Raw genomic sequence first — 9,198 nt, 5'->3', positions numbered from 1 at the left:
ATACTCGATAGCGAGAGATTTTCAAACGCTTGTGTTTTACCGAACTCATCCAGTGATTTCACAGTAGAAGGAGCCAGGTAACTGCTACAACATGGGGTGAATTGCTCATTATGGTTGGTGCTGGAGTGAATCACACGCCTACCTATGTGTGTGTGTCCATTACAGTCTATTGGATCCATATCCTCTGTCGTCCCTGCAGCGTGTACACAGTCTAATGATCTGCCGTTCTGAGGCTGGATCCAGCCCGCTCTCTGGCACTGAGCATGATGACACACTCATATGGATGATCGACTGTACCTCGCCCCTCCAGCCACACAATACACACATGTGCACATACATGTACATACACACACTTAGTAAATTGGACTACCTCCAGAGACACAAAGGCCCAATGTGATAAGCATTGATCGTGGCGCTCGCCTCATCTCACTAATAGACGTACTACAGTCCCGCGTCGTTGTTTCCAAATGATCTCCCTGGTTTTGACACTAAAGGGCCAGTCCACTACAAAACCATAAATCCTTACCCCGCCATCCGCTATTGGCCGACGCTGGCATCATCCGTCATGGCGCAGCAGCTACGCCTCTATAATACCCTTCATACCGTCTGGAATGATTCCAGTTCTTAAAATAGTGTCAGGGATTTGGAAGAAGGTACGGCGCGCTAAGAGAAAAGGATACGAAGGGGAAGACAAGAGGGAATATGAAAGAGAGAAAAAATGACTGCGGTGTTGCGGGGAAAGAGGGCTCCTATTAGGGCAGTGGAGGGAGAAATATTGGCCAGTGCAGCCCCGTACCATTTGTCCTCGTCAGGATCTTAAATAGAATCCGGATCAATTATTCATAGGGCCTATAACTGGCAATAAATGTTAGCTGAGACAGTGCGGCCTGGGCCAGGGAGAGGCAGAAAAGCGAGGTTAGAAGCAGGGGCCAAGTTTGAAGGTCTGGACAAAACAGCTGAAGTGACATTTAAAAGCCCTTTTGTCTGTTTGATGTGCCACTTTAACCGCGTGATCATCTGCGAAAGCACAACGCAGCCTTGAACACAGCCGAACCGCAACAACGTGAAATCGGCTCAGCATTTTAATAACACTGCTTGAAGCTGACAGGGGCCTCGAAACTCATCACTCGGCTCGGGTAGTTTGTAGTCTTTTTGTCATTCGACATTTGCAGTTAAAACAATAGACAGAACAGGTGTAAAATGTCAGGTCGTAGTTACACTGTGATGAGAATGTATGGTTGAGTGTAAACAGACGTAAGAGACATAAAGGGTCACAAGTTGTGGACTACGCTGCCACATTTGCTGGGGGGCCAAGGACACTTGTTACTGTGGATACCATTCAGCTCTCATAATTATGTGTAACCTCAACCCAGTACAGCTGGCCCAGTATTTCTCTACAATGGCAATACAGTGGAATCAACACATGACGTGCAGAGCATTAAGAGAGATCCTGTTTCATGACAGATGTTATGATCCCAACATCCATGTTCAAATATAGTCCTTAAGATTTACCGTACATCAAACTCCTGTTGGATACTACTGGCTTTTGCATGCAGTAATTTCTTCTCTATATAATAGTCTTCACTGCAACAGGTGGAGTACAGATGCACAAGGGATTCAAAGGAAATGACGTACGTAATGATGAAGACAACATTAATTCATTGTTGACTGTTTTCTTCAGTCTCCTTCATTAAAACAATGTGATGTGACGAATCCAATCCTATCTCCTACAAATTACATTACAAATTGCGTGTATATACCTCTGATTTGATCGCCCATATTATGTTGCGACAGGAAACGTATTAGCTGTCTGGATTGTGTTCGAGTGAAGGAGTATGTTGATAATAATGAAACATGATCCAGGTGGCATTACGTTTCCTCTAAAACGCATTTGCTGTTGCAAATTAGAACAACATAAATGTAATATCTAGGAGACATCTAGGAGACAAGGGTTGGATGAGTCTCCTTGGCCCACAATTTGTTTGGCTCCGCTGTTCACACAAATATATACCCAAGTTGCTCTTCTTCTGTTGCATTCAATGGAGTGTTTGGCCATTGCATGCTACATGTGTCATTGTGAATGGAACTGAGGGACTGCATGATTGCAAAGCACTTGCTGTTGCCATCCCACATAGAAATGCCAAATAAACCAAGACTGAAATCTTAAGAATTAAAACCATTTAAGAGAGAAAATGAGAGCATGGTGCTAAAGCTGACTGGTAGTAGTCCATAATGATATGTGGCGTACTGCTTTTAAGTCCTGTATCAGGGTCCACTTCCTGGGAGACTGTGTACAGCTACTGATCATTAAGTAGCAAATAAAAAAGTTATTCCCGTGAAATAGCACTGAATTCAGATGACTTAATCTAGTGTGAATTTGCAGGCTACACATCCCTACATAAAGGCAGGTTGAAATATCCTTGTTTACACGCACCAACAATGTGCAAATCAACAGAGTGCCTTCGCGTTTTGTGTGTTAATGTTTCCCGTTTTTCTTTCAATAAAAAATGTAGGCTGTACTATTAAACCGCTAGCTAACTCTGCATTAGTCACAGCTCATTCCTTAAATAATGCTACTTGCATTGTATCACCCAAGCTCGAGTGATGACTGAATACTCGTTTTCAGTTTGAAATCTCTACTTAAAACCTCCATCAAAATGTCCCTTGTATATCCATCCTGGTGCAGAGACACAGTCCCGAGGCGTGAATTATCACACACAGAGACAGTTCTGGTGATAATTGACTGAAGGAATGCCAGGCACTTACTGATGAAACATGGAAACACTCCACTGTGCATTTCCAAATGGCTTCAGCGAGCTAATGGTGGTGTGGGAAAAATGAGCTCGCATAAGGCAGGGGAGGTAATGTAGCTTCCAGCTCATTTTCTCCAAACGAAAGCGATAATCTGGACCCCCCGGAGGCCTCCGAGATTGAAAGCCTCACAAGCGGAATGGCTAAATAACTAAAAGAAATTAGACGTAACCTGAGCCAAAGTTTTCTCATTCCACTCCCACACCTCGCGTCAGAGGCAGCGACGACGTTCGCGAGCAGTGAGGAGTAAATGTGGAGTAACAACCTTTTCCTTTATTCCCTCCGTCCTTGTCTCCTTCATTTCTGCCTTCTTCTTTTCTCACTCTTTCATGTATTCTTCCTTCTTTCCTTCCCTCCTTTTCTCCCCATCAGTGTTTGTTAAAGAGGGAGCAGGCAGAAATGCAGAATGTTTGTGACAACTACGAGCACTTTCCATCTCTTCCCAGATGGATTGGCAACCAACTGTCTCAGCAGAACAGGCTTTCATTCCCGCCAGCAGCTCCTCTCCCCGCCTCACTGAAACCTGCACAGCCAGTGTGCTAGAGAGGGTTTGAAAGCAGGAATAAAGACAGAACGATACCAACAGGAAACACATAAGATTGTGCTACGTACATTAGCTAAACGCATGCTGAGATAACTCTAATGACGTGTCTATTTTTGTTTTTTCATCATGACGTTACACAACATAACAACAAGAGAACATGCACAGGCAAAGAAAATGTATAAACAATATGATTATATTATATCACGTGACCACGAGATCCACATTAAGGTCACATGATAAAACCCGGTCTAGCTCCATTCATTGAGGAAGACCATGAACAGTGTCGGGGAGAAGCTGCAAGCTATTCTTCACTGGAAGTGGTTAGGCTACAGCAACACTGGGCTTTTGTTGAATGTAGCAAGCTACGCTACAAGCTACTCAGAAAAAGCAGCTTAACACACTGGTCTCCGGACCGGGGGACATCCTGCAGGGGAGGTCGGCTTCCTGTCCAGCTCCTTCTCTCTGCTCCACATCATCGCACCTCCTGAATCCAATTGAACTTGAGATGTGGTTGAAAGCTCCAAAAGGTAAGTGGACCTTTAAGCTGATATTATTTTTGTCACATAAGTGTGTGTGGTAACCACAGAGGCAAAAGAAACATGCCTGTGAAGCTCATGTAGACCTCTACGCTCCAGTGAACATTCAAAAGAAAGTTGGAATATCACATAAGAGGTTTTCCACTTGGCATCAACAAAAGCAAAATGTGAGAAAGTGAAGAGTGAATAAATCATGACCATGACGTACATGTAGCATGTGACTTCAACGTCCACTCAAGCTTCCACTTCACTGAAGAGACAAAAACATAGCGTGAGAGACTGTAGGAGACTGTAACGTTCCTCAAATGAGTACATGAAACAAGCAGAAATGTTGTATTTCCAAAATGATGCTTCTATAAACACTCAGACTGTTTGTGTCTTGTATTTATAAGAAAACCAGAATAATAACAACTTACAGGAGTATCACAGGTATCTGAACCACTGACACAAAAACTCAAGTGAGTATACGGGGCAAAATCTTTTTCCCCCCCATCCCCTTTCGTTGACTTGCCCGGCCCTACACTGCAGAATGCGAATCTGGACACCCTTTCCCTGGCTGATCCCTCAGGACCCACAGAACCTTTCCAGCTCCACATAGGAATAGCATGCATTATGCATCACCATCCAGGCCTATTTCAGAGCAGAGAAGCAAAAAATAGAGAGAAACACAGAGCTTCCCGGGCTCCCGCAATCAGTCCCACAGTTGCTTGTGTTTCTGTGGAAAACGAGGTCTCATTCCGACTGTACGGAATTACCAAGAGGAAAACATGAAATATTTAGCACTGTCATCCCCTTCTTCCCCTCTCTGTTTTCCAGCTCAAACTTCCTGAGGGAAAAAAAGTCAAAAAAGAAAAAAGAAAAAGAAAAGTGAAAGATGGCAGAGAGCTTACAGTATGTTTTCTTCCTAGGATTATCCGGGTGCTCCTTTCTGGGGGTGGATGGGTGAGGAAGCACCAAATGGATTGGTGGAGGTCAGGATTGCAAGATTCAGGCCCTCAGGGGGACGGGATGACACACGCAGAGGTGGAACATGGGATTTGATTTATGCTCCTTGGAAGCGGCGTGGAGAATGGGCTCGGGTGCCGGCTGGTACAGGTCGGGTGAAAGCAGGAGAGCGATGATGGTCAGGCACGGCGAGGCATTTAGCATGCATAAATGGACAAACAACCACGGGCAAGCGCATGCATACATTCATGGCGGGATAAAAAATGTGCACAGATCCGGTATGAAGCAGCGCACATGCACCTGCACACAGGGTGACCTTGACACAGAAAATGCCTCCACAGCTCTGAGAACGTGTCAGTGGCACCTGAATGGGCCGCGACTATTGACATCAAGACTGTACAACCCGCAGACCTGTTATTTTCTACTCTCCAAAGGACTGCGCACTATTTGGGAGTGTGTAGAAGCCATAAGAATGGACTGGCGCTCAACTGGCCTTTGTCCTCTGTCTGAAATTGTAATGGTTGTAGAGTATGCATGTGTGTGTGTGTGTGTGTGTGTGTGTGTGTGTGTGTGTGTGTGTGTGTGTGTGTGTGTGTGGAGGCATGGATTCCTTCTGTATGTGCAATCTCCTCTAACATGGCTACTTTTCATCTTGTACTAACAGCACTGCTGAGCTTCTTTTTTCCAGAAAGGCTTCCATAAGAAGGATAAAAGCAAAAATCATTCAGTTGTGTGGGAACACTGGGGCCCTTTCAATTCTCACTGGGACATCAAAGCACACAGCAAGACGCGGCACTATTAGAGTCCATGGGTGGGATGAAAATATATTACAAATATATCTACTCTGTGCTGAAATCAATGACAAGGGTTTCATAACAAAGAGCAGACTTCTCTCCGTCATTTGTCTCCTCGGAGGATTGTGATTAATCTAACCTTTGATGTTCCGAAACAACGGGGAGGAGGAAGAGATGGGAGAGATGAGGGGGCTGCTGGGGGAGCTGCACGGGGATGTAAAGACTTAGTAATGCGCTGCTTTGAATGCCGCGCTAATGAAGCAAATTGAATCGAATCAACACAGGATATTGAAACTGCATTGTGGAGAGTGACACAGCATGCAAGCACAATGCACAACATCTTACTGTTAAAAGATTAGGTCTGAGATAGAGGGATAAAAACCTCTCAGAGGGAGGGGGGAGAACTGAAGAGTCGTAGTAGGAAATAGAAGCGCAGGATTACTTCGCAGCCTGTCGACCGCTATATATGACGTGTGTTTAAAATGAGACGCTGTGAGTATCAACACACACACACACACACAACTGTGGATGTGCTGGAAGGTGTGAAATGCTGCCAAGTTGTTCAGAAATCTTGAAACACATTCAACACGCAGACATGTATGTGCGTGCCTCCAAGGTTACGGGGTGCAGGAAGTGCCATTAGGTGTGAATTAGGCAGAATTAAAAATGAATCCGCTGTCATGCATTATTAAAACTAACCCTAATTGCATTTGCATAAGTTTATGAGATGGTGTGTACGTGTGAGAGCACGCGTGCATGCGTGTGCACGTGCAAGTGGATGCAGCCCTTCTTGCTTATAGGATTGCTCGGCTTTTTCTAAATCATTAAGAGCAGTTTCAAAGTCAAATTCTCTCTTCCTCGCCTCGGCGTCTGCTGTAAACCAGATATTGCCTCTCTTTAACCTGTTCTTACAACTTACAAATTCCTTCCAATTCACCTGACGAGAGCAACAAACCACGGAGAACAGATTTCCACCAAGTCGGCCCTCGGCTACCAGATGGCTCCGTGTCGTCTTAACTTTGATCACAGTATAACATGTGGTACTATTTTGCAGAGAGCACAGGATATTTCTACCTGTTTTCACGAGGAGCTTTAACTTTCACTTGTATGCAGCAACATTGCCCCTGTGTGGTGAAGTCAACAACATGTTCATCCAACCCTGAAAAGAAAAATAAGCAGGATATCAACATTTGTGTGTTGGTGGTATTCATCACCATCAGTTGTATTAGAATGATTATTAGACTTTTGTTTTAATAAAGTCATGTAAATATGGAAGTAGATAGGTGGGGTCAAGTGCATTTTTGTAATGCAGACACAGCATTGTACAGTAAATTAGAAAAAATTAGAAAACAAGAATACATTAAATTTATTTTATAAACTAATTTACTTTTCAAAGGTCCAACAAAATGTATTTCAAACTTTACGTATTTATAATTTGATTCAACACATGACATCACCTTTTTCCAAATGAGCCCCGCCCACTTCAAACCAGCAGAAAGAGCACAGAGAAACACAAACATGTGCCACGTGAAATAATCGAAAGGGTTCCAGTTCATGAAGATCCCCTTTGCTTATAGCAAGAAGCGAATTTAGAAAATATGTTTTCAGGGCCTTTAAAGTCTCTTTTGCACAATATGAAAACCATGTTTGACACAGGCGCTGCAGTGACATTCGTATCATCTCACTCGGCTGGACATCGACTGTATGCAAATAAAGAATGTGATTTGTTACAGCGGCATGAAGTATTACAAATCCTTGCTTTGACTAATGGGAAAAGTTTAGCAGTTAATTGTTTTTCAAAGCGTTTCAAAAGTAACCTTCGTGCATGTGTGACGTGCAGATGTATCATTTGCATGTGTATATTACTTTGCTAGGTGACAGAAATAACATAGTAAACCTTGTAACTACGTAACATGTATAAACATTTTGTTTTTGGCCACGTAGAAGAAGCGCAACAAAGTGAAAACACTGACCTGTTATCCCCTTTTAAAGTTGTTATGGAAAACATGTTAGCAAACAGTTACTTATGTACACATCCAGCAGGCACGGATCAACAGTAGCATATATTTGAAGTTGTGTTTCAGTCCAGCTGGTGAATGCGAGCCCAATTTTTACTCTGTTTTCACTCTGTTTTGGTCTCCAACAGCTCCTGTTGTCTTTATCTGCTTTAATGCTCCACAATGCTCACTAGCTGTTAATCTGTCTTTTATGTGTTTAGCTTTTTCGCTAAAAACATCTGCCTTCTGCTGCTGAAAATGAGCCCGAGGAGAGAGTCAACCCAAACAGTAAAGATCCAGGGTGTAAAAACCAAAGCAATGAGCTGAAGGATGATACAATGCTCCGCGGAGATGAGGGGACCCTTTCCACATCACATGTTGTCATTTCTTCTGTTGTTCATAACAACATTGATTAGCGCAGCTTTAAGTTTGTTTTTTAGCAACCTCACTTGATGCTACATGGATCACCCACTGTATGTACGTTATTTGATAGTTATATGTATGTTGGAAAATATGGAATATACAGAGGACATTGAAGATAATATTGGTGAAAAGGAGGTAAAATGAGGTAAAGGAGTGCAATTACACATTGCTATCTGGCCATTGCCTGTGGGTGAGAGATTACTGTAGATCCAGGCGCCTTATCAGCTCTGATAAACCATGACACACACCACTCGCCTCACCTTTGACCCTCCACATACAACCCCATCGACGCAAGATCAAATTGGTGTCTCTGTCAGATAGAGCCCTGCTGCCGCGGTGATACTGTATCATTACCGCAGCATTTTGAAAGCACTTCAGCTCCTCTGAAAGAGATCCACAGAGCAAACTGTATTGATTATGGCTGCTGCTGAGTGAGCCTGTGTTGATGTCTGGGATAAAGAACAGATATTAGGTGCCAGATCGTTTTCACATTCCTTCAGCATAAATAATGAACTGTGGTTTAGTGGTAAGACCTAACCTCGATCAGCAGCTTTGCATAAACCAACACTAACGCACAGAAAACTCAAGCACAGGCGTCTGATCTCGAATAGATTCTTAAAGAGACCTTGAAGTCAAGAATTTTGAGTCTTAAACTTTGGTAAATACTGTTGTGGAACCGCATTTGAGTCAACAAAATTTCCTCCCTCGAACTTCGTTCCTTGACGTGAAACCAGAGAGGAATCTTTCCACCGCAGAAATGAACTTAGTGCTGGGACAGCACTCTCCTCCGCCCCTGCTCCTCCCCACCTTGCCTCCATTCCAGTACATTAGAATGAGTAATTGCTAAAGGCCGCTTGTTGGGAGGAAATGGGGATTGAAAAAAAAAAGTGCAGGAGACTCTTTAAGTGCATCTGAGTAATGCTCAGACACAGAAGCATGTGCACAAACTGCACACATAAACAGGTGATATTACATTGTTATCACATGCAGCATACAGTCAATGCACACGCATAGTGAAGGGAGTGTCTTCTCAATGCACAATGCATGTAAACCTGAACTCTATATCACATACAAACACACTATCCTGAGGGAGTTATCAGGCGGACCCTGTCCTTTGCTCCATACACACACACACACAAACACACACA

The sequence above is a fragment of the Enoplosus armatus genome, chromosome 5, assembly GCF_043641665.1.
Source record: "Enoplosus armatus isolate fEnoArm2 chromosome 5, fEnoArm2.hap1, whole genome shotgun sequence".
NCBI classification, from domain to species: domain Eukaryota; kingdom Metazoa; phylum Chordata; class Actinopteri; order Centrarchiformes; family Enoplosidae; genus Enoplosus; species Enoplosus armatus.
This window is presented reverse-complemented; position numbering follows the sequence as displayed.